The sequence below is a fragment of the Oryctolagus cuniculus genome, chromosome 1 (assembly GCF_964237555.1).
Source record: "Oryctolagus cuniculus chromosome 1, mOryCun1.1, whole genome shotgun sequence".
NCBI classification, from domain to species: domain Eukaryota; kingdom Metazoa; phylum Chordata; class Mammalia; order Lagomorpha; family Leporidae; genus Oryctolagus; species Oryctolagus cuniculus.
Genome location: NC_091432.1, coordinates 49297834 through 49321120, shown reverse-complemented (window position 1 = coordinate 49321120; position 23287 = coordinate 49297834). Strand labels below are relative to the sequence as shown.

Genomic DNA, 23287 nt, shown 5'->3' with positions numbered 1-23287 from the left:
GACAGACCCAAGTATGTTCAAGTGGTTCAGGCTTTGAAAAATATTTCTCTGGAATCCAAGGAAGCCAAGGGCTGGAGATACAGTCTTGAAGCATCAGTAGGATAAAAATGCAGATATTGGCTTATCTAGAAATCTGGCCTCCCTCTTGTTTTCCAAATTCCTCCAAACATTCTGATGCGCGGGCATTAACATGGTATCTGGGCTGTGGCTCAGTGCCGGATTGTCTAAATGCCTGGCGAGCTAGAAGCCTCCTGGCCAGGAGCACACACCTTGCCAAAACAAAAATCAAGGGCCTCCTCCAGAAACGCAAGCCCCAAGGCTCCTGGTGAATCCGAGCCTGGACAGCCCTGTAGAAGGTGGAGTCAGCGCACAGGCGTTCACTCTGAAATGCTCCTTGCTGGAATCAACGGTCTTCTCAGAGTCTCAGTTTCTGGCCTGTCAGCTGCACGGGCTTATCACGAGAACATGACGAGGCCGTGCCTGGAAGCACCTGCCGACCTACTGCGTGACATGGCTACCACCTCCCTCGGAACACTCGCTGTGCCCCAAATCGGCTCTGATACCACTTCCCAGTGCCCACTCCCTCTCGAGGGCCAGGGCCTGGGCCACTAGAAAGCTGTCAGTGGTGGAGTTCAAAACTCAGAGTCATGTCGGGCACATGTCAATAGGACATATAGGGGCCAGGATCCCAACTAATCGGCCACCAGCACTGAACGGGAGCCCCCAGCAGGGACCACAGAGGGCAGCCCTGGTTAACCCCCTGCCCTCCAGCATGCTGCCGCTCCAAATGCTCCCCCGAGGGCAGCAGTGGGAGAAAACCTGGAGGAGAGGCGAGATGTTTTTGTTTGAGCCTCTCCTGAAGGCCATGCTCCCTTCACGTCAGAATCACTGGGACTCAGACCAGGGCCCAACCTCAGAGCTCGACACTCGGTGGAGGGGAGGGGGCTGCCGTCACCTGCGCTGTACGCATGGCAGATGGCTGTACTGTGCAGCCAGGGTGCAGGATGCAAACATCATTCTCAGGCAAGCATGGCATAAGGGATGGGAACTGAGGCTGGCCAGCTGCTTCCTGGGCCAGGCCCTAGGCTCGAACCCACCCCTTGTCAGCCTCTAGGTCCACACCCCCCATTACCACCGTGCCTTCTCACTACTTGACCTGAGGTTTTCTTCGCTTGCATTCCATCAAACAGGCAGGAACCTGCTCGGTCCAGGTGGCTCCCTGCCTCTGCCTCATCTTCCACTCCTCTGGCCCCCAGGACGGTCCTTATCATCTCCAACATCCCCAGGACACTCCTGCTGATGTCAGGCCTTACATCTTGAGCAGCTGCGACCTGCCCTCCACCGCCTGCCATTCAAAGGGCTGCCCACAGGTTTCCGCTCAACCATCACATCCTTCTCGCAGCATGAATGCTATTCAGCAAGCGTGGATTTGTTTTAAACTTTGTATTTTGAAGTGAAATTTTGGACTCACAAACAAACAGTTCAGAGTTCTCGGGTACCCCTCCACCAGCTTCCCCAGGGCAACAGGTGCCGTTACCATAGTGCCGTTATCAAAGCCAGGGAACTGACATGGGTGTCTCTGTTGACTCAGCCACAGACCCCACTTGGATTTCACCAGTTTTCCTACAGACTCCTGTGTGTACATAATTCTATGACATTCCAGCACATGTATACACCCGTGTGTCTACCACCCCACAAAGCAGTCCCAGCGTTTCAGGGAAGCCCCGTCCCAATCTGTTCTCCATCACTATAATTTTGTCATTTCAAGAATTATACACACACGGAATGATATGATAAGTAAACTTCTGAGATTGGCTTTGTTTACTCAGCATAAGTATGTATTCGTTTTGTGACTAGTTACCACAATAAAGATATTCCCTTCAGGGAAACAAGCCCCCAAATCTAATGACTAGCTAGAAAAATCACAGGACAACTGTATCATGCAATACTATATAGGTATTAAAACTGATGAGTGGCCGGCGCCACGGCTCAATAGGCTAATCCTCCACCTGCGGCGCCAGCACGCCGAGTTCTAGTCCTGGTCGGGACACCAGATTCTGTCCTGGTTGCTCCTCTTCCACTCCAGCTCTCTGCTGTGGCCAGGGAGTGCAGTGGAGGATGGCCCAAGTACCTGGGCCCTGCACCCCATGGGAGACCAGGAGAAGCACCTGGCTCCTGGCATCGGATCAGCGCGGTGCGCCGGCTGCAGCGCACTGGCCACAGCGGCCATTGGAGGGTGAACCAACAGCAAAGGAAGACCTTTCTCTGTCTCTCTCTCTCATTGTCCACTCTGCCTGTCCAAAAAAAAAAAAAAAAAACTGATGAGGCAGGTTGTGGCGTAGCAGGTAAAGGGGGTAAAAACAATGCTTGTGATGCTGACATCCAAATGGGCACTGGTTCGTGTCCTGCTCCACTTTCATTCAAGCTCCCTGCTAATGCACCTGGGAAAGCAGCAGAAGATGGCTCAAGTACTTGGGCCTCTATACCCACCTGGGGGACCTGGAAGAAGCTCCTGTCTTCTGCCTTCAGCCTGGCCCAGCCCTGGCCATTGTGGCCATTTGGGCAGTGAGCCAGCAAATGGAAGCTCTCTTTCCCTCTCTATAACTCTACATTTCAAATAAATAAATAAGTCTTTAAAAATAAACTGATGAGGCAAGTGTTAATTAATGACACTGAAACTATTTCTAAGATACAATTAAGTGAAAAAAGTTACACAACAGTATATATTGTGCTACCCACAGAGATATGCACAGATAGAGATATACATCACAAAAACATTAACAGCGATTATCTCTAGCCAACAGGACTACAAAGGATTTTTGTTTTCTTCTTGTTGCTTGTTTGCACTTTCTACATTTATAACAATGATCATGAATAACTTCATAATGCAAACAGTAGTAAGTTTTCCTGCCTTTCTCCCAGGTAGTGAAGTGCCGTGTGGGGGTCTCCACCCTGGGACTCACTTCATTACGAGGCTCAGCACAGCTGCTGGTGGCCCAGCCTTGCCTCAGGAAGGCGCTGCCCTCACTGCTTGCCTGCCTCAGCCCCGGTGGGCACAGTATTCATCATTGGCCCTGAAGCTGCAGCCATGCAGGGGCTATGTGGCCAGAGCCCCAAGACTCTAATTTCGCAGGGTATATGGCCTTCAGAAATGGGAGACATCTTGGTTGCTACCACTGCGCCTTCAGAAGTGGGCCCTGGGAGTGAGCTACCAAACTTGGGAGACTGGTGAAGATCTGAGGCCAGCTGGAGCTTTTCTGATCCCAGCTTAGGGTGGGTGCTCCTCTGCAGCTGACCTGATTTAATCCAATCCCTCCCCCGCCCCAGTCCTCCTCTTCTCCTCTAGCCCCTTCTCCCACCCAAGGCCAGAACCCAGGCAGGCAAGGATGGCCCAGGCACAGAGCGGAGCCGTGTGGTGCAGGCAGGCACGTGGAGAAGCACAGGCTTAGGGGAATCCACTGAACAATACAAAGGATCCTTGCCTTCAGTGGGGCCCCTTTTGCCCCCCGCCCCCCGGAAGGAAGAGGGTCAGACCAGATGACCTCTAACCCCTCTGGGAGCTCTGCCCTTGCTTTGCTTCAGATCCCAGCACAACAGGGAGAAGCAATCGGGCTGTGGAACAAACGTTACTCCTGGTGGTCAAGATGTTTCTTGTCATTTTTTTCCCCCACGTGACATTTACTTTCAAAGCCAGACCCGAGGTGGAGATTGTGTCTGCTTTGTTGAATGCATGCTTGTGTGTATGCACATAGGCCCATGCACCTGGCAGCGAGCGGTTACACCTGCCAGGTCACAGAGCACGCACAGCTAACTCCGTTTCTACTGGAAGGACCACCACTTCATCCAAGGCAGGACCCCAGGCCCCCACCACCACCCTGCCCACCTTCCCCAGGCAACCTTACCCCTCCCAGCTCTCATCTTGCCAATGGAACAACACCCTCCTCTCTCACTCCACCATGCCACGTTTTACACCGTGACCTGACGAGTCACCCTAGAATGGTTTCCCATCTTAACAACTCTGTTCCTAAGCTTGCAATGGCTGCCCGGCACCAAGGGCCAAGCAAAACTCTTAGACCCGGTGTCCAAGGCCTCCCAACCAACCACCACCTTCCCTTTCCAATCAGGCACCCACTTCTCACTTCCAAAATCCGCCAACCCCATCACACCCTAGACTCCCCACTTTTATGCCATAGCTCACACCCTCTTGAATGAACCCTTCCCAGCCCACTCCAGCCCCATAGCTGTTCCTCTGAAGACTCCCAGCTCCTCCTGTTTGCTGTGCCCCCATGCATCCCTCCCCACTGCGGGCTGCATCTCTCCAGATAACAACTTCAAACAGGTGGTTGTATAAACAAGGACAGGGCACCCTGGCTCTTTGCATTCCCACAGTGTCCCACACCATGCCCAGTACGCAGCGGCAAGGAAATAAACACTTGACCGATTAACTCCCCCACTGCCCCAACACACAGCCTCCCCCTGCCTCACCCACCATACCACCGTCAAGTCCATACGGGTAGCAGTGCCCACCTGCCCAGACCATGCCCAGCCCTGCTCTCTAGTGACTGGCAGGTACAACAAAGCACAAAGGAGTTGAGGGTAGATAGACTTGTGACCAAAGACTGGCTCTACCAATTCCTAGCCAGGCAACCTACACAAGTTATTCAGCCTCTCTGGGCCTGGTCTGTAAAATGAGGTGGAGGATATGTTCGTGGAAATGGATTTAAAAGATAAGATTATCTTGGGGTGGGTGTTTAGCCAGGAGGTTAAGATACACACATCCTACATTGGAGCACCTGGGTCCAATTCCTAGCTCCTGCTTCCGAATCCAGCTTCCTGCTAATGCAGACCCAGGGAGGCAGTGATGATGGCTCAAATGATCAGGTTCCTGCCACCCAGCTAGGAGGCATGGATTGAGTTCCTGGCTTTGGCCCAGCTTTTACGGGCATCTAGGCAGTGAACCAGAAGATGAAAGCATTCTCTCCCTTTCTCCCCATCCCCCACCACCGTGCCTCTCAAATAATTACTTATTTATTTGAAAGGCAGAGTTACAGAGGAGAAGCGACAGAGAGAGCTATCTTCCATCTGCTGGTTCATTCCCCAAATGGCCACAATGGGCAGGGATGGGCCAGCCTGAAGCCAGGAGCCCAGAGCTTCTTCCAGGTTGGTGGAGGGGCCCAAGCACTTGGGCCATCTTCAGTGGCTTTTCCCAGGCCATCAGCAGGGAGCTGGATCAGAAGTCGAGCAGCCAGGATTGAACCAGCGCCCATATGGGATGCCAGCATCACAGGCTGAGGCTTAGCCCACTATACCACAACGCTGGCCTCTCAAATTTTTAAAACATATATTTTGGTGCAAAAAATTTTGAAATCCATGCAGATGAGGGAAATTGGAAGAGTTCATTGGAATTTTTTTTTTGACAGGCAGAGTTAGTGAGAGAAAGAGAGAGAGAGAAAGGTCTTCCTTCTGTTGGTTCACTCTCCAAATGGTCGCTACGGCCAGCATGCTGCATGGATCCGAAGCCAGGAGCCAGGAGCCAGGCACTTCCTCCTGGTCTCCCATGCAGGTGCAGGGGCCCAAGCACTTGGGCCATCCTCCACTGCCCTGCCAGGCCACAGCAGAGAGCTGGACTGGAAGAGGAGCAACCGGGACTAAACCCGGCACCCATATGGGATGCTGGCGCCGCAGGTGGAGGATTAACCAAGTGAGCCACGGCGCCAGCCCCTGGAAATTAACATTATGAAAAAAAAACTAGGCATGGATTTCAAAACTCTTTGCACCAAAATAAACTCATCTTTTAACACCATTCTTCCATGAACTTTTAAAACTATCCTTACATATCCTTCATCTTCAGTCTGTTTTGAGTTGGAAAAAGAGATAAACTATCCAGCAGGCAACAGGCATAAGGAAAAGCTTGCCCCGCACCCTCGGTACCCTAACAGAACTCCACTGGCTGAGCCAAAGCACATGAAAACCGGTCTGACAGCAGTCACACCTTACCCCTCCCTGCAACTGGCTCCAGAAAGCACAGGAAACAAAGCCTGATTTTACTCCGGAGGTCTCTAGAACAGGCCTTTGTTAACACAGCTCCAGTTTAAAAGCCAGATTCGCTGTTTCTGTTTGTAAGAGGGAGGGAGAATCAGACTACAGCTTAATACTACTTGATGTTGATAACAAGGCCTTTTGTTCCTATCCCTCAATTAAATTCTGCAGTAATTAGCCAACACCTACTCTTGTTGCTTGAGGAAAGCAAGCGAGGCGAGAGAGAGGCATGGCCCTTGTTCTTACAAACCAGATACAAAACAGTTCCCAAGTAACATGGGACACAAGGTCACACACAGGGAAATGAGGTGCAGCAGGCCTGGCCATCTAACCTTGATGGGCTTTAGAATCCCAGAGAATAACAGCCAAAGTATAGCAGGCTGGGTGCTACATGTAGAGTTTTCCTGTCTTTCACCTAACAGATGCAGGTATCTTGCTGTGCCCAGAAAGATTTGTAGCATCATTCAGTGGCTCTATGGTTCTATAATTTAGTCAGTCACTTCCTAACTGACGGCCAGTTAGGTCGTTTACAATTTCTTAGCATTATAAATAAGGCTGCACTGAACATCCGTGGGCATGTACCTGTGCAATCTGTCTACTTACCATCCTGGGAGGATGGAGTCACAGGATGGCACTGCTGGGTGCCTGTACACACACACACACACACACTCTCTCTCACAAATGTGCCTCCTTGCTTCCCCCATGCTCACACCCCTGCCTGCACCAAGCCTGCATCAGCTCTCATTTAGATCTTCTCGGGAGTCTTCCAGCAGGTTTCCCTGCCATTGCATAGGTATCCTTCCTCACCTGTGAAGCACCAGCCTGATTCTGCACACAACCCAGTGCTTCAGGTCCTTCTGCCCCAGCCCCAGTAGCTTCAGGGCAGAGTCCCACCCCCTAACCCACCCCAGCCTGATCCACAGGACAGCCTCTCCCTGTACCCTGCAACCCCACCTTCTCATCTGGGGGCATTTCCTGCCCCATCGCCTTAGAGAATCCCCCTGTGGCTTCCCAGAAACAAGGACCCAAAGACATTCCATAAACCTCTAGCAAAGCACCTGCCACTGCCACAGTCACACACTTGCACCACCCCCAGCCTCACGGCCAACTCTGGGCATTTATTTATGAGAGAGAGACAGAGACAGAGAGAGAGAGAGAGAGAGAGAGAGAGAGAGAGAGAATGAATTAATTTCCATCTCCTGGTTTATTCCCCAGATAACCACCACAACCAGGGCTGGGCCAGGCCAAAGCCAAAAGACAGGAGCTTCTTTGGGATCTCCAACACTCATGCAGGGGCCCAAGGACTTGGGCCATCTACTGCTGCTTTCCCAGGCACAGGGAGCTAGATCGGAAGTGGAGCAGCCCGTACTTGAATTGGTGCCCATATGGGATTCCAGTGTCATAGGCAGTGACGGCTTTACTTACCACACCACAGTGCCAGCCCCATTTTTACTGTTTTCAATGAGAGCCTAGCCCAATAAAGATTGGGGTGGGGGAAACATACTTCTCCCTTCTTGAGCAGAAGTTAGTTTTTTGATCTCAGCAATTCTCCTAGATCTGAGTATTCCTCAACATCTACATACCTGCTGGTCCATCCACCAGTGGGCAAGTCCATCATAGGCAAGCAGCTGTGTATACAGAGTGGGTCTCCATATCTCCTGAGGCTACCCTGTGTCTATCACCCAGCTGTCACAAGGAGTGGCCACACGGGGAGTACATTCAGTGTGTTCTGCCACGAACAGTCTGGAGGGAGGCAGAAATGTCTCTGAGCCACATCAGTGGCCAACAGCCCCAGGAAGTGCTAGGCCAGACCAAGGGACCCCACTTAGACCCCTCTGCCCCACTGAACCCCTTTAATTCCTATTTCCTTGAAGTCCAGTGTGGAGCCTGGACGAAGAGATGCTCCACACAAAAACTGCTGCAGCAGACCCGGGGAAGAATCCCACGAGCAAGAACAGCCAGCACAGCTTGAGCCCTTCCCAGGCGACAGGCTCTGTGCTCACTGCATTATTCGGATTAACTCCTCAAGAAGCCGATGAGACACAGGTGCTGTTTCCAAGGCATGCCTCAGGCCACACTGCGTGTTGCGCCAAGACTCAAACCAGAGCCAACTCAGAGACAGCCTGGCAAGCAGCTCCCTCACAGGCTGGGTCCTGTGGAGTGGGTGTTTGGGGATTCCCTAACAGTACCCAAATAGTCCATTTCCTGGGGCCCACAGCCCCCTCTCCCCCAGGCCAATCCTGGAGGAGGCACAGCACGGAAAGAGATCGGAGGATGAGGCCGACAAGACACCAGACAAGAGCAACCTGTTCTGGCAATGATGTCTGTGTTTGCTTTGGTTTGGGGAGTGGGGCAGGGGGCAGAGAGAAGTTAGGCAAGATGGGGCCAATCAGTGAAGGGTCTCCCACACCACTCTCCCCTTTGGACTTCATCTGAATGAGCACAGGTACACCAAGTGCTGGGTACTTAGCACCTAGTAGGACTTCAGTAAACATACCTTCCTTTCCCCTTATCAGAGGTCAATGAGAACCCACTGAAGCATTCTAAGCCGGGGAGTAATAAAATTAAAGTAATAAAATTGAAGACAAAAAAGTGATTTCGTTTCTCTTGTAGTCTCAGACAAAGCCCCTGCAGGGTACACCCAATGTGGATGATGATCAGGATACAATATTAAAATGATGTAATAAAAAAATGCACTTACGGGGTGTTTTCCACATGCCAGGTATTACGTCTAGTGCTTTATATTTGCTAAATTCATTTAAGGTCACAACTGTACTAAAAGACACTATTACTGTCCCCAATGTGCAGATGAGGAAACTGAGGCACAGGACAGTTCAGCTGGGAAGTACCTCCCCTGGGCTTCCAACCCAGCCGGTCTGGCCTCAGAGCCAGAGCTCCCGACCCCCAGGCAGCCTGGTCCCAGGGCGGAGAGCGCCCTGCTGCACCTGCTGTCCCTTGCTTTAGACGATGCTACAGGGATGGGTTCGTGCCCTGCCCTATTAACCCCCTGCCTCCAGCAACCTGATGCAAAGCTGGAAACCCCCTTCTCCCCACAGGGGGCTGCTCACAGTGGACTGGGTGAGGGTGGGGTGTGGGGCTGCAATAACTCAGCACCTAGGCCACCAAGAGAAAATGAAGAGATGAAGAGTGGGCGGCCAGATCCCCACCGACCTCAGGGTGGAAAACGTTCTATTAAAATGCGCTCTGCTCCAGCCCGGCAGCGGCAGCGGCAGCACTTCAACAGAGCACCCATTGTCTCCGCCTCAACTGCTGCTGCCCACGGCCCAGCGAGGGGCACCGAAGCAGCCTGTCGTCATGGAGCCGGAATGTGGGGTCCCAGCCCTCCCTGGTGGCACCAGAAATGCTGCTCTGTTTACCCACGTTGCCCTTATTTTAAAACACAAAGCTGCACTCCACGCCCGGCCCCTCAGCATGCAAGAGGCTGGGGAAGAGCAGACGGCGGAGGGAGGACACTCCATATGCCAGCAGCGTGGGGCAGCTGGGCCCAAGACTCACCAATGATCCGGCCAGCCTGGGAGACCTACACCTGCTCTAGGGTGCCATGCGAGTACCTTGGCGAATATATAAAAATCAGGCACGAACAACATCTGCCTGGGGGCATAAGCAGAAACTGTTAAGTCCTGGAAGAGCTCCAAGCCCCTTTAGAAAATCTTTATGCCCAAAGAATTTGGAATGTCTGGCCGAGGGCTTGAGTCCAGGTCACAGTTAATGCAGAAACCATGCAGGGTAGAGACTGTCCGTGTGTGCATCCAACTGGGGGACAGAGGCAAGCGAAAGCCAGCCGGCCCACCTCAGCTGCAGCACCCCAGCTGCCTCTCCAACCCAGGGGATGGGTGCTTGAAGCGGGTGCTAAGCCCAGAAGCACAGTGCCCAGGGTGAGCGGCACATTTAAGAGGCTGGCTCGCCCTTGCTCTGCTCCGCAGAGGTTCCCAAGGACAGCTTAATCAGTAACCCCAGACCTGGGCAGGAAGGCGAGCTGGTGGTACCCGGAAACTCATTCATCAGTTCTGGAAGAAAGTGAACCCACAGTGACAGGACCTACCCCGGGAATAAAAAGGCAGTTTTTAAAATCCACTCTCCTAGGCAGCCTCTGATCTTAGGTCCATGGCCCCCAGCAGGACACCAGTGGCGCTTCATACATGCTCATGCTCCGGCTCTGGTCTACCTGTTGTACCCTTGGGGCAGCACCTTCCCCTCCGCCCCTACACACACACACACACACACACACACTCCTGGTTGCCCCAGCGTTGCCCACTGCTGAAAGAGGCTGCCTTACATCTGGCTTCCGAGGCCTCTGCTCCCTTCCTGAGGTCCTGGCCCATCTCCACCCCCAGCCTGCAGGACCCCACTCATGCATCATACATGCTACAGAGCTTTCCTGGACCTCCTAACCAGGTGGTCACTTTGAGTAACAGAGCAAGAACTGAGCAGAGCAGGAAACACAGTCAACTCTTGGGAAATGAGGACAACTGTTCCCTAATGGGGTGGAGGTGGAGGGCATGGGGAGGTTGGGTAACCGACAACTCTAGTTCAGAACGAAAAGCCACGGAGGAGTCAGAGCAAAGATTTCAACCCAGGCTAAAAGGGAGCTTCTTAGCAAGGATGTGCCAGTTACAACAGGGGTCCCTTTATCAGGGAGGGGCTCTTCCTGTTACCCAAAGTCATCAGGTAGAGCCAATCTGGCCAGCACTGCTGCCGATCCTGTGTTTCCTTCTGGTGAGCAGATAAATGGTGTCAGCAACAGCTCAGGGACCTCACAGCTTCCTATAAAGGCTGAGAGCCTAGAGATGGAGGCTGTGAGGGATTCCAGGGCAGGATGCTCTGGGGGTAGAGCTCCAGCCCCCTGGGACTCCCAGACAAGCAGGAGGAGGGAGGACAGAATTCCACGGGGCAGTAGATGTGCCCTCACCAAGGGGCTGTGTGACTTCCTGTCCCTGTGGTCTCCCGGCTGCACTCTAAGGCCAGGTGTATGGAGTGAACGCTTTCGTCCCACGTCTACCGCTTCTCCACCATGGGGCCTCACCGTGACCACTGAACAGTCGATCACAGCCAGAGGTAAGTCACCTCCTCCTTCCTCATATTCCAGCCCCAGCACGCTGCCCGCAGAGGGTCAGCATCCCAGACACCAGCACTCCTGGGGGGACAGAGGGCGGCTGGGATGTGGGCTCGGGCCCAGGCCAGTGGGCGTCCAGCTCCATCTTCACCAATGTTATCAGGAAGAACCAAACCACATTTAACGAGGCCCCGGGCTCTGGGCTGACATCACCCACGTGGTCTTGGATCAGGTCTATTCTGTGGCACAACAAATGGAAGTACCCTCTTGCTGAATCAAGAGACTCGTCTTGCAAAGCCCTCGGAAGGGGACCCACCTGACACGGAGAGAAAGCCAAAGTCACTCCTGAATAGCTCCCGCTCTGCTGCTCCAGCCACCATGGCCTCCTCGCTGCTCCTTCAACACGCCAGGTGCATGCCAGCCTCCAGGCTTCTGCGTCTGCTTCTCCCTCTTTGTGGAATGTCCTGTGTCCAGAGGTCCACAGGGCGTGATGGGATCTCTACTCAAATGTCATCCTCACAGATCAGCCCCCTCTGGCCGTTCCCCGCCCACGCCCAGCCCTGTTGTTTTCTTGAGCGCACATCATTCCAGAATACCACATAGTTTGACCCTGCTGTTGGATCTCCTTATCTCACTAAAATGTGGGCTCCCTGAGGGCAGACTTTGCTCAGGAACCCAGCCCAGTCTCTAGAACAATGCCTGGCACACAGCCAAAACCCACTACCTGCTCCTGCAGTGAGCCAGGGAGAAAACCCTACAGGGTAGTCTTAGTCTTTCTAGCGCCCGATGACCGGGGCTCAGAAAAGCCGACTCACTGGTCTGAAGTCACACCCCTGGCAAGGGCAGAAGCAGCCTGAAACCCCTCTCCTCCCTCGTGGTGCTGTCTTCAAAGGCCAGGATCTGGACGTCCCAGCCCTCCAGAGTCCCAAGTGCCAGCACGCTGGGCACCTCCTCACCCTGAGCGTTCTTCCTCTGGCTCCTCCACCCAAGAAGGCTCAGCACTGGCCCCCGGGTGGGCAGGCAGCAGGTGCCCACCAGATGTTTGTGAATATATCCATCCACTCACAGACACCTGCACTGTCCCAAGGGGTTGATTTCTTTACACACAGCTCCACGTATTGTCCTCCCTTTCATGGACCGTGAGTGAGGATGGACAGAAATTCTAGGCACACAAACTAAACTAGAACTGGATCCTGCCTTGAAGAAATTTACAACCAGGCGAGGGAGAAAGAGAAGCTGTAGATACCAAAAAAAAAAAAAAAAAAAAAAAAGTGCAATATGAGGCAGGACAGCCAGGTGAGCAGCCATCAAGTGCTGGAGTGCAAGGGTGGGGAGAGGATAGGGGGAGGGCACACAGACACTTGACAGTCACATCCTAGATGTGTCTAAAGGAGAAGGGGAGGTGACACCTGCTCATTCATTCATTCATTTTGATGTTAACCTTTACTTTTTTTTTTTTTAAACTAGGCACTGCTGAGTGCTGAGGATAGCGATGTAGGAATGAAACATGAGGGGAATTCATAGGCTAATTCACATGTGGGCAGACAGAGAGATGTCAGGGTAAACAGGAGAGATGTGGCAACACAGGATGCTGGCCCGCGAGCCTCAGAGCGGACGCTGCTGCCCTCCCAGGCACGCACTCTATCAGGCTCAGAAATGCTTGTCCTTGCACAACGAAGGAATGTCACAAAGCCACAGAGCGGGTGCCAGAAAGTCTCAAGATAATGTCTTAAATAACACCCAGGAGCTACCCGCATGGAAAGGGGGAACTTCTGGTGGTGGAAATTGCCCAAGAAAACACAGAAAGGAGCATGCACTATAAGCAATTCGACACGCAGGAGTGTGCTCGGGGCCAAGGGAGAGGTGTGTTTGGACAGGACACCGACTGCATGAAGAAAAACCCCAAGTCGGGAACACCCCGAAGGTCCTGACCAGGAGGCGCTCACGGAGAGGTCTGTGGGGCCCTGGTGGGCAGGTAGGACCACCAGTCCAGGTGTGAGCTGGGGCGGGCAGGCCTTTCTGGAGCACCAGAGTGCTACAGCCCACTAAGAAGGGAAGCACCCCCTCATCAGGGGCCAGCACTGGGGTGCAACAGCTTGAGCTGCCACCTGCCACCCAGCAATCCACATGTGTACTGCCTGGAGTCCCAGCTGCTCCACTTCCAATCCAGCTCCCAGCTGATGTGTCTGGGAAAGCAGAGGAAGATGCCTCCAGTACTTGGACCCCCTGCCACCTATGTGGGACACCCAGATGGAGCTCCAGGCTCCTGGCTTCAGCCTGACCCAGCCCCAGCCCATGTGGCCATTTTGGGAGTGAACCAGAAGATGGAAGCTCTCTCTAGTGCTGCCTGTCACACACACACACACACACACACACGCACCACAAAAAAACCACCACCCTCATCAGCATATGGGAGAAGTACAGCCCCACAAGAGCCCTCCTGGGAAGGCTTCACGCCTCCCAGGGAAGGTGCCAGTAGAACCAAAGCAGGGATCCCTGCCAGGCTGGAGGAAATCGGGGTGGGGAGAAGCCAGAAAAATCACTATTTCACTTTCACTATGAACACATCAGACCTGGGAAGCAGCCCTGACCTGGGAGTGCAGAGAGCTGGCTGGAGTCCCAGTGACCCGAGTCACCTGGGGCAGGTGCCCTAGTCCATGGGACTCGGCTCCTCCACCCCGTCGCACCATAACAGCAACCTGGAGTGGCTCTACCAGCTCTGCCCGGCTTCACAGAGCACCCACCAAGGGCCCTTCCTTGCACTAAAAGGAGAGGCAGGAAAGGGACAGGCCCTACTCTTGCCCACTCAAGTAACAAGGGAGCCCAGACAGGTAACACAGGACACCCAGGAGGGCAGTCTCGGGCACACTCACAGGCTGTCCAGCCCAGCCCAGCCCAGCCCAGGCCAGGGAGTGGGGAGAGGAAGTAGCAAGCTGCTTTACAATCCATCAAATTAATTGCCCCAAATGGGAATTTTACAGGTCTCCTCCAACCTCCCGGGTTTCCCATAATCTCCCTGGCCCTAATCTCCCAAGAAGGAATGTGGGGCTCTGATCTGCTCAGCCCACTGTTCTCAGGAGCCTGGGCCTCCGACAACCCTCATTCCCCACTGGCAGCCTCCCTCCACCCAAGGCTCCCCGGTTGGTGGCTGGCCAAGCCTGACTCCACCCACTGGGGCCAGCTGAGCAGACCTTGGCCTCGGTCTGGCCTCTCGGAGGAGACCTGTCCAGCCAGCCCCTTTAGTAAACACACCTCTTCACCTTTTGCTCCCTCCTGTTTCTCCTCCTTCAGACGGAACAGCCTGGCAGGAGGCAGAACCAAGAAGGATGGCTTCCGGGCAGAGTCTCACCGTGGGGCACCGTGGAACAGGACCTGAACGAGGTGTGGGGCATGGGTTCGACCCTCAGCTTGCCCCGCCCCCTGTCCATCCCGCCCAGAGCTTCTCCCCGCCTAGTGATGACCCAGGCTTCTGCGTCAATCTGCAATCAACCACAGGAGAGCAGCCAGCAGGCCGTCTCCCAGCCGGAGGGGGCTGCCCCACCCCTACCCCCACGTCATCCTCAGCCCATAGGCCCTGGCCTCCTCTAGGCCTCTGCTTCTGCGGCAACCTTTGCCCACCTTCTTTGCATAAGGAAGCCTCCGTCTAGGCTCAACTCCAGTGTCACTTCCACCAGGAGGGCCTCCTGGGTCCCTCCCTTGTCACCTGTACCAGTCCTTCCTCCTGCCTCCCACACGCCCACATGCAACTGGTCACGAGGGCTGAGGATTCTTACTCATCACGACTGTCAAGGAATTCATTTTATCACCACGTTTCTCAGAGGGCCCTGTGAACCTAGAACCAGAGCCCAGGCACGAACAGGTGCCAGGTCACCACTGATGTTTTCCAGGCCAGGCTTCTGGGAGCTGACTGCAGTCCCAATGGCCAGAACCGTGCCTCTTGATGACTGGAGCTTGTCTCCTCTCTCCTTGACAAAGTTCATCCTCACTCACCATCTCACAAAGGCCCTGCAGGGACTGACTCGATCCCCTTCTACACGGCTGCAAAGGGGCCATGCCTGGAATCAAACCCAGGTCCCTGAATTCTGCTTCTGCCCCTGTGTTCTCCCCACTACACCTGGGGGGACATGCAACCCTGGAGCTTGCTGTGGAGAGCTGGCCTTGAAAAGATTCAACTCAAAATCTTCTCTTTAAGGCCCCTCCCTTGGGAGCCACAGCCAGAGTCAGAAACCCTGAGCAGAGGAATGGCAGAGGGCACTTACTTCATGCTCTCCATTGCCTCCATCCTGCACTTGATTACCTCTGGCGATGGTGAACTCGCCACATACCAAGATAGTTCAGAAGGTTCTGCTGCAAACTTGGTGCCAAAACCTTTCTCCCTGTAGCTTTTACAGGAGTGGGACCCTTGTAGGACACTGGCAGCCAGGGCTCATGTCTCTATGGTTTTCCTCCTCCCCATAAGAAATCCACCCTCCCTCTGTCCTTTCAGGAGACAGAGCTTTCCGATGCCCATCATGGTCACCCCTCGGAAGGGCTCCAAATGACCACATCTTTCTTAAAAGGGTGATCTGAGAATGGGACCCAAGATTCTGCCTGTGACCTGGCCGGAGCACAGCAGCACCACGATCCCCTGTATGGTGAGGGCCGTACTTCTATGAATACAGCATAAAACAGAATGAGCGGGGCCGGTGCCGTGGTGCACTTGGTTAATCATCCGCCTACAGTACGGGCATCCTATATGGGCACCGGTTCCGGTCCTGGCGGCTCCTCTTCTGAACCAGCTCTCTGCTATGGCCTAGGAAAGCAATAGTGGATGGCCCAAGTGCTTTGGCCCCTGCACCCACATGGGAGAGCCAGAAGAAGCTCCTGGCTCATGGCTTCAGATAGGCACAGCTCCATTGCAGCCATTTGGGGAATGAACCAGCAGGTGGAAGACCTTTCTCTTTGTCTCTTCTTCTTATTGTCTGTAACTCTCTCAAACAAACAAACAAACAGAATGAGCATACTGGCTGGTCCCAGTGTCCTTGCTACAGAGTCCAGGGCAATAAATGCCTCTGTCCCAGAGGGACCTGGCCTCACAGAACCATGGACAAGGACCCCCTCTTCAGCTCATTGGAGCAGGAAGTGCAGAACTCTGGAGATGAACCTGGCTTGCAACACTTGTTCTGCCCCTTACTGAGTGACCATGGGCAAGTCACTCTTGCTCTCCAAGTTTCAATTTCCTCAGCCACAAAATGGAGACAATTTTGACACCAGACTGATCTGAAGGAGAGAGATATAAAGCACTGAAGTATCTAGTCCAGACCAGGAACCTGCCTGGAGTCAAAATGGTCAGGTTGGGTTGAGATGTGAATTGCCAGCCCATAGCCCCCCGGCCTCAGGTAGCACAGTGCAGCCACACCTTGTTTGCCTGTCCCATGGTCCTCGCCACCCTGAATAGCATCTTTGGTTTATCTCGCTCCCTGTGAACACCCTGAAGATCTTGTTTTTATAGCCTCAGAATCTGTCACAGTGCCACCTGGCAAGAAGAGTGAACAAATACATGACAATGGAAGAATGAGTACATGAACAAGTCCATTAAACTGACCCCATGAAGATGGCCACCTCTCTCTCCCTCTCTCAGCACCTCCAATGCCACCAGCAGGGGCTGGGTAGCAAGAAGCATGCCTTTCATAAAGACCTGCAGAACTGAGTCATGCCAGCACCCTCCCTAGGACCCAGTCCCTTCTGCCTTCCCCAACCACAAAACCTCCAAGATTGGAGAGGTTTGCTCAAAGCTGCTCCTGGAGCTGGGCTGAGCTGTGTGCACTTGGCTGAGCAGTGTCCAGGAAGGCCCCTGGTCACACTGGGATGGCACAGGTCCGAGGGGTGGGGGCAGGGTAACACCAGGGTTTCACCACAGTTCCCCAGCTGCCGGAGCTTCATTAAAAACATCCTCTGCCTGTTCCCAGGTAATGTCCGTCTATACTCGAGGCTGCCTCAAAACCACATCACAGCGTGTAGAACACGCATGTCTCACCATCTGTGCTATGCTCTGCCACACTGTCCCAGCGCCCCAACTACCACCAGCTCTTCATGGCCTGCTATGGGTTCCTCCTTAGGTACTCCTTTAAAAAAAAAAAAAAAATTTGGGCCAGTGCCGTGGCTCAATAGGCTAATCCTCCGCCTGCGGCACCGGCATACCGGGTTCTAGTCCCGGTCGGGGCGCTGGATTCTGTCCCGGTTGCCCCTCTTCCAGGCCAGCTCTCTGCTATGGCCTGGGAGTGCAGTGGAGGATGGCCCAAGTGCTTGGGCCCTGCACCCGCATGGGAGACCAAGAGAAGCACCTGGCTCCTGGCTTCAGATCAGCGCGGTGCGCCAGCCACAGCGGCCATTGGGGGGTGAACCAACGGAAAAAGGAAGACCTTTCTCTCTGTCTCTCTCTCACTGTCCACTCTGCCTGTCAAAAAAAAAAAAATTTAGGGCCGGTGCTATGGCATAGTGGGTAAAGCTGCCCACTGTGGCACCAACATCCTATATGGGTGCTGGTTCAAGTTCTGGCTGCTCCACTTCCAATCCAGCTCCCTGCTAATGTGCCTGGAAAGCAGAAGATGACGCAAGTGCTTGGGCCCCTGTACCAATGTGGGAGACCTGGCAAAAGCTACTGGCTCCTGGCTTTGGCCTAGCCCAGCACTGGCCCTTATGGCCATTTAGAGAGTGAACCAGCACATGGAAGATTCTCCTGTATTGCCTCCCTCTCTCTGTAACTCTGCCTTTCAAATCAATAAGTAAATCTTAAAAAAAAAAAAAAAAAACCTATTTATATATTTATTTGAAAGGCAGAGAGACAGAGACAGACAGGCAGGCAGAGATCTCTCATCTATACCCCCAAAAGCCCACAACAGGTGGAGCTGGGCCAACCCAAAACCAGGAGCTGGGAACTTAAATGCTTGAGCCATCACCTGATGCTTCCCAGGGTATGCATTAGCAGGAAGCTGGAATTGGGACCAGAGCCAGGACTTGAATTTAGGTACTCTGATATGAGACACAGGTGTCCCAGGTAGTGTCAACCATGACACCAAACGCCCATGCCTCTCAGTGATTCCTAACACACTAAAGTCTGTGAGAGTCCTGGTTCCATCAATTCTGAAGCTTAATTTCACTCTCTGATCAAATGGGCACACAGTCTTCAACCTCACAGCTATAACAGGGTTAAACAAGATAACTGCAGAAACATCGTGGCCACGGATTATACACGGCAAGCGTTCACTCAGCATTGGTTGGTCTATTACATCCCAGAGCTTTAAACTGTAATGCTGTCTTGTGCACAGCTTAGCTCCAGCTCTCCGGGGAGTGAGACGGCAGACAGGGGCAGCAGCTCCTCTGGCAGAAACCAGTGTCTGCGTGGCCCTGAGGACTCAGTGGGCACTCAAATACTCCCAGCAGCTGGCTAGTGAGCCAACCCACTTTAACTCACCATAGTCACTGAGGACAGGCAAGATGGAGAATGTTTTCAGATAGAAAAGGAAGCCAGCATAGATGTAAACAAAGACACCACGTGATCCCCAGACTAGAGAGGAGTCTGGTGACACCTGAGCCAAGGTACAGCTCTTCCCTCTGCCTCTGGGACTCCCAGGCTACAGCCTGCTGGAATGCAAGGGGGCACCTGTCAGCAGCTGGTTGGCTAACCAGGCAGCATCCCAATGAGACTTACACAGCATTCGCCCAGCCTCTAACAAACACAGTCAACAGTCATTCCAAACACTAGTCCAGGCACTAGCAGTACAGCCTTGAACAAAACATGGTTCCTTGTGTTCATAGATTAAACTTTAGTGGGAAGAGATAAAAAAAAATTTAAATATACATCTGGGTAAGAAAGAGAAAGCAGTACTAAGAAAACAGAGCATGCTGAGGGCCAGAAGTCAAGAAAAGTCACCCCAAAAAGGCCACCTGAACAGAGATCTGACCCTGGGTACACTTCAAAGGAGAGATGATGACACTTAGAAGTTCCCTGGAGGGGCCTGGTGGTGCTGTGGTGTAGTAGGCTAAGCCTCCGTCTGTGGTGCCAGCATCCCATATGGGCGCTGGTTTGTGTCCTGGCTGCTCCTCTTCTGATCCAGCTCTCTGCTTACGGCATGAGAAAGCAGTGGAAGATGGCCCAAGCAGCCCAACCTCCTGGTTCCTGGCTTCAGATTGGCTCAGCTCTGACCACTGTGGCTATTTGGGGAGTGAACCAATGAATAGAAGACCTCTCTCTCCCTCTATCTGTAATCTGCCTCTCAAAAATAAATCGTTTAAAAAAAAAAAGTTCCCTGGAAACGTGCATAATGCCAGGTAGTCCTGGACATTTCCAGATGCTTGTACTGGACAGACCCAAGGACAAACTGAACTGGCGTCACCAAGCTTCAGCCTGTGCATGCAAGTTCGAGAGCCACATCAAGGGGGGAGGCCTCGTGACTGTGCAGGAAGGAAGGTGGTGAGGCATCAGGTCTGGCCTGGGAGGAACCCTGGCTCCTCAGGGTGGGGGGAGGAACTCCTTCAGTGGACTGGCAATGGACTCTGGGACTAAGACTCAGCCCCTCCTGTGTGAGCCAGAATCCTGACAAACCACCTTGGAGGTCTCTTGGGAAGGGTGAAAGAATGAATATGTAAATGTGCTGTGCTACACATAAGCTGACTGACAGGTGGGAAGCCAGGATGCACTGTGTGACCCTGAACTGGCAGCCTCCCTGGGACCCTCTGTCCTCACCTTTAAATGGGAGGAATAGGGGTGGGCGGTTTAAGCCACTGCTTGGGCACCTGCTTCCCATGCAGTGCCAGTCCCAGCCACTCTGCTCCCCTTCTTGTTTCCTCCTAATGTGCATCCTGGGAGGTAGCTCAAGTCCTTGGGTTCTTGCCACTCAGAGTGGGAAGCCCAGATGGCATTCTGGGGGCTCCTGGCTTTGGCTTGGCCCAGCCCTGGCAGTTATGGGCATTTGGGGATTAAACAAGTAGATGGAAGATATCTCTAATAAAATGAAAATAATAAAAACATGTTTAAAAATGGGAGTAATGACATTTTAGGGTATCATGAGGATTACGGCAAATAATGTGTGAACAGCGTCATCATAGAAAGAGCCCTCCAAGCAGCGTTTCACGGGGTCCCATGGGATCCTCTTCCACACACCAGCACATGGAAGATTCTCCTGTCTTGCCTCCCTCTCTCTGTAACTTTGCCTTTCAAATCAATAAGTAAATCTTAAAAAAAAAAAAAAAAAAAAAAAAAAACTTTGGCGCCACCCTGCCGAAGAAGCAGAGGCTCAGGAAGACCCCGGCCCTGGCCCCTCCCTCCAGCCTCAGGGCTGCAGGCACAGCATAGGGCGTGCACTCCTGCAGGCTGGGCCAGAGGCCCCCGGCCAATCCTAAACGCGTGCTCAGGCTCCAGTCCACCAGAAGCAGGCAGTGCAGGGAGGTCACCCATGAAGACCTCTACCCTCCAGGTACCTGCAGCTCTCTGTGCCTGCAGCACGGATCACCAGGGGCCACGGCCATGGCGCCATAGCAGCACAGTGGTTGCCCAGGGCAGGGTTTCTTGCTCGCCTCTGGGCATCCTCTTGACAGGCAAACAGCACCAGGCGCCACGGTGTAGACGGCCCCACCTCCCACACTGGCGAACGTCACGGTCATGGTTTTCGTCATGCCCGGCCCCGGAGTTAAAGTTTAAACATCCTGCAGAAGGACTTCGGCAGAGCCTGCTCAGCAATCAACCACAGAAACCAGTGCCAAAGGCCTGAGAACAGCGACAGCTTCCCTGCTGGCCCTCTTTGCCTCTCTATTGGCAAAGGTGTCGGGATCAGATCACTAAGGAAGCACGGTGAACTGGCGGGGAGCAAGGGCCTAAATACAAAGAGGATTCTGTCCCGCAGTCTTGCTTTGGTTTTAATAAATCCACGTGTTTCATTAACTCCACCCTGGCCTTCTCCTCCTGGCGGCCCCCACGCCGTCCCACCGCTGCCCAGGCTGCAAAGCAGGCTTCCCGTACACTGGTGTGAAGACCCCTGGAATCGACCTGGAGGGCCCCGGTTGTGAGTGAAAGCAAGGGGACTACTTCACCTCCAGGCGTCAGGTGGACGCTAGGCAACCCCTCGGACACCCACACAGCCCAGCCCAACTGTACCTGTTTAGGAGTGCTGCCAGGCTGCGATGTGTTGCCCCCTTCTCACTGGGAGGCTAATCCTCACCTGCCCGGTGGGGTCCCACACAGGCACCCACCTACTATGCGGTCTCAGGGTACGGCCACCACACCCACTGTATTCCACTTTCTTTCCCAACACCTGCCCGGGACCCTCATGGCCAGCAGCAGGAAGCTCTATCTCCTCTCCCCATGTCCTTGACCGTGTGGTGTCCTCACACAGTCACATCCTCTGCTGTAGCACCCAGACTCCCCTGTCACCAACAAACCCCTGCTGCTCTTCAACATCCAGCTTGGGGCCTGTCCCCCCACCCCCAGCCCTTCCTGGCCACGCCTCCTCCATGTCCCCCAGTCCCATGCTTCCCCTAGTTATCTGCACAGTGTCCTCTCATCTGGGACACATCTATGTCCCCGCCGCAGTGCAAGCTCCCAAGCCCCCTGAGGAAACCGGTGGTGCTTTGGTTCACTAATGGAGGGACTGCTGTGTCCCAGATACGTTCTGGGAGGCAGTCACAGGGCAGTGAAGACAACGAACAAGATGCCTACCATCGCACTAACATTTTAGGGCTAATCAACAGCCAACACGCAACAGTGCTTCCTACGCTGAAGACTGCCCTGAGTGTTTTGTAGTATCGCATTTAGTTTCCAGCACAATTACTATTATCCCCGTTTTGTAGATGAAATAACTGAGATCTGCTCAGGATCACAAGAGCTGGTGAGGAGCAGGTATGAGATGCAAACCCAGGCACTTCGTCAGCAGAGCCCATGCTCCTAACCACAGGCGAGTCTGCCCTTCCATGCTGTTTCTTCTACTCCGCTTTACCCATCTTGGCACCCACAGACCAGTGCCCTGCACATATCAAGTGCTCGGTGAAAATCTGCCACATGAAGGGACTCCCCAAGTGAGCATCCACTCCCCCTCCTCCCCACCCTAGCTCACAAGAACCCATACCCCCAGCCTTGGCCGACTCCCCCAGTCCCTGAACTATGCCCTTCCCGAGCACTCCCCTCTCTGTGTGGCACCTGCACCCTTACCCCAACCCTTAATCACATACCAGGTGACCACCGGAAACCACAGGGACGCCTTGCCTCACCAGCTCCCTGATATCCACCCCCCACCAGAGAATAACAAATAGGGTACCAGGGACACAGCCAACACGACTACAAAAATTCTACACTGAATCCAGTCTCCATCAGCACTGGGACTTCCTCTTCCCTGCCCAGGAGGAAGTGAGCTAGGGCTCAGGTCAGACGTGATCTTTGCTAGAACGATACCCAAACTGTCTCAGCCCACAAGCAATCACAGCCAAGGTCACAATTAGGAAGCAGCTGTGGCTAAAAACAGCAAGGAAAGCTGGACATTTTTCACCCTTTGTTTCAACCCTCCAGGACACTCAACACAACTCTGGTAGAAGATGCCAGAAATTGAATCTATGACCCAGCTGGACAGCACAGACAGGTGCCCTCTGTGTAGGTCAGAAGAATCCTGCAGGATCAAAGTCAAGGAATTACCCAGATCTGTTTGGACCAGTACAGCCATTGCAGAGAAAAGACAAAATATCTGCGCTCATAAATATAAATGCTAAAATCTGTTCTGGGAGCTAAGTACTTGACATGCAATCTCATTTAATCTCTGCAAAAGGCCCATGGGACAGACAACAACAGGGGTCCTTATAAAACCTGTTTGAGTTCCTCAACCACAAAGTCTGGCATCCAAGCTTATGGCTCACCCAGACCCCATAGTTGCCCCATCTGAAGTGTGCAGTGGGAACAGCAGAGCTGCACCCAGAACCCAGCACAAAGCAGGGTGCTTGAAGGAGAAAGAGCAAAATCTCAGAGCTTTCTACTAACTCAAGGAGGCAGCCAGCAAGATCACCTCATGACACAGTGATTGCATCTCCTTTCGCTGGGCACCTTGGGGAATCAGAAGACTTATCTGGGGCTCTAATCTGAATATCCATGTATTCACAGAACAGGAAGCCAATAACTTTCCCCCAAAGAAACCATACGGTGCCCAACACACAAAC

At 53.4% G+C, this 23287-nt stretch overlaps 1 protein-coding gene across 6 annotated transcripts in view; it reads right to left on the bottom strand.

Moving 5' to 3' along the window:
- Positions 1-23287, bottom strand: part of PLEKHA7 (pleckstrin homology domain containing A7) — a 221816-nt gene that overhangs the window by 183721 nt on the left and 14808 nt on the right. Inside the window, exon 1 of one of the 6 annotated variants that reach the window (XM_051833962.2) lies at positions 11430-11453. The exons of the other annotated variants lie outside the window; for them this stretch is intronic. The gene's annotated coding sequence lies outside the window, so the exon portion shown is untranslated. Of the gene's footprint in view, positions 1-11429; positions 11454-23287 lie in introns of those variants that run through there. 6 annotated transcript variants of the gene reach the window in all.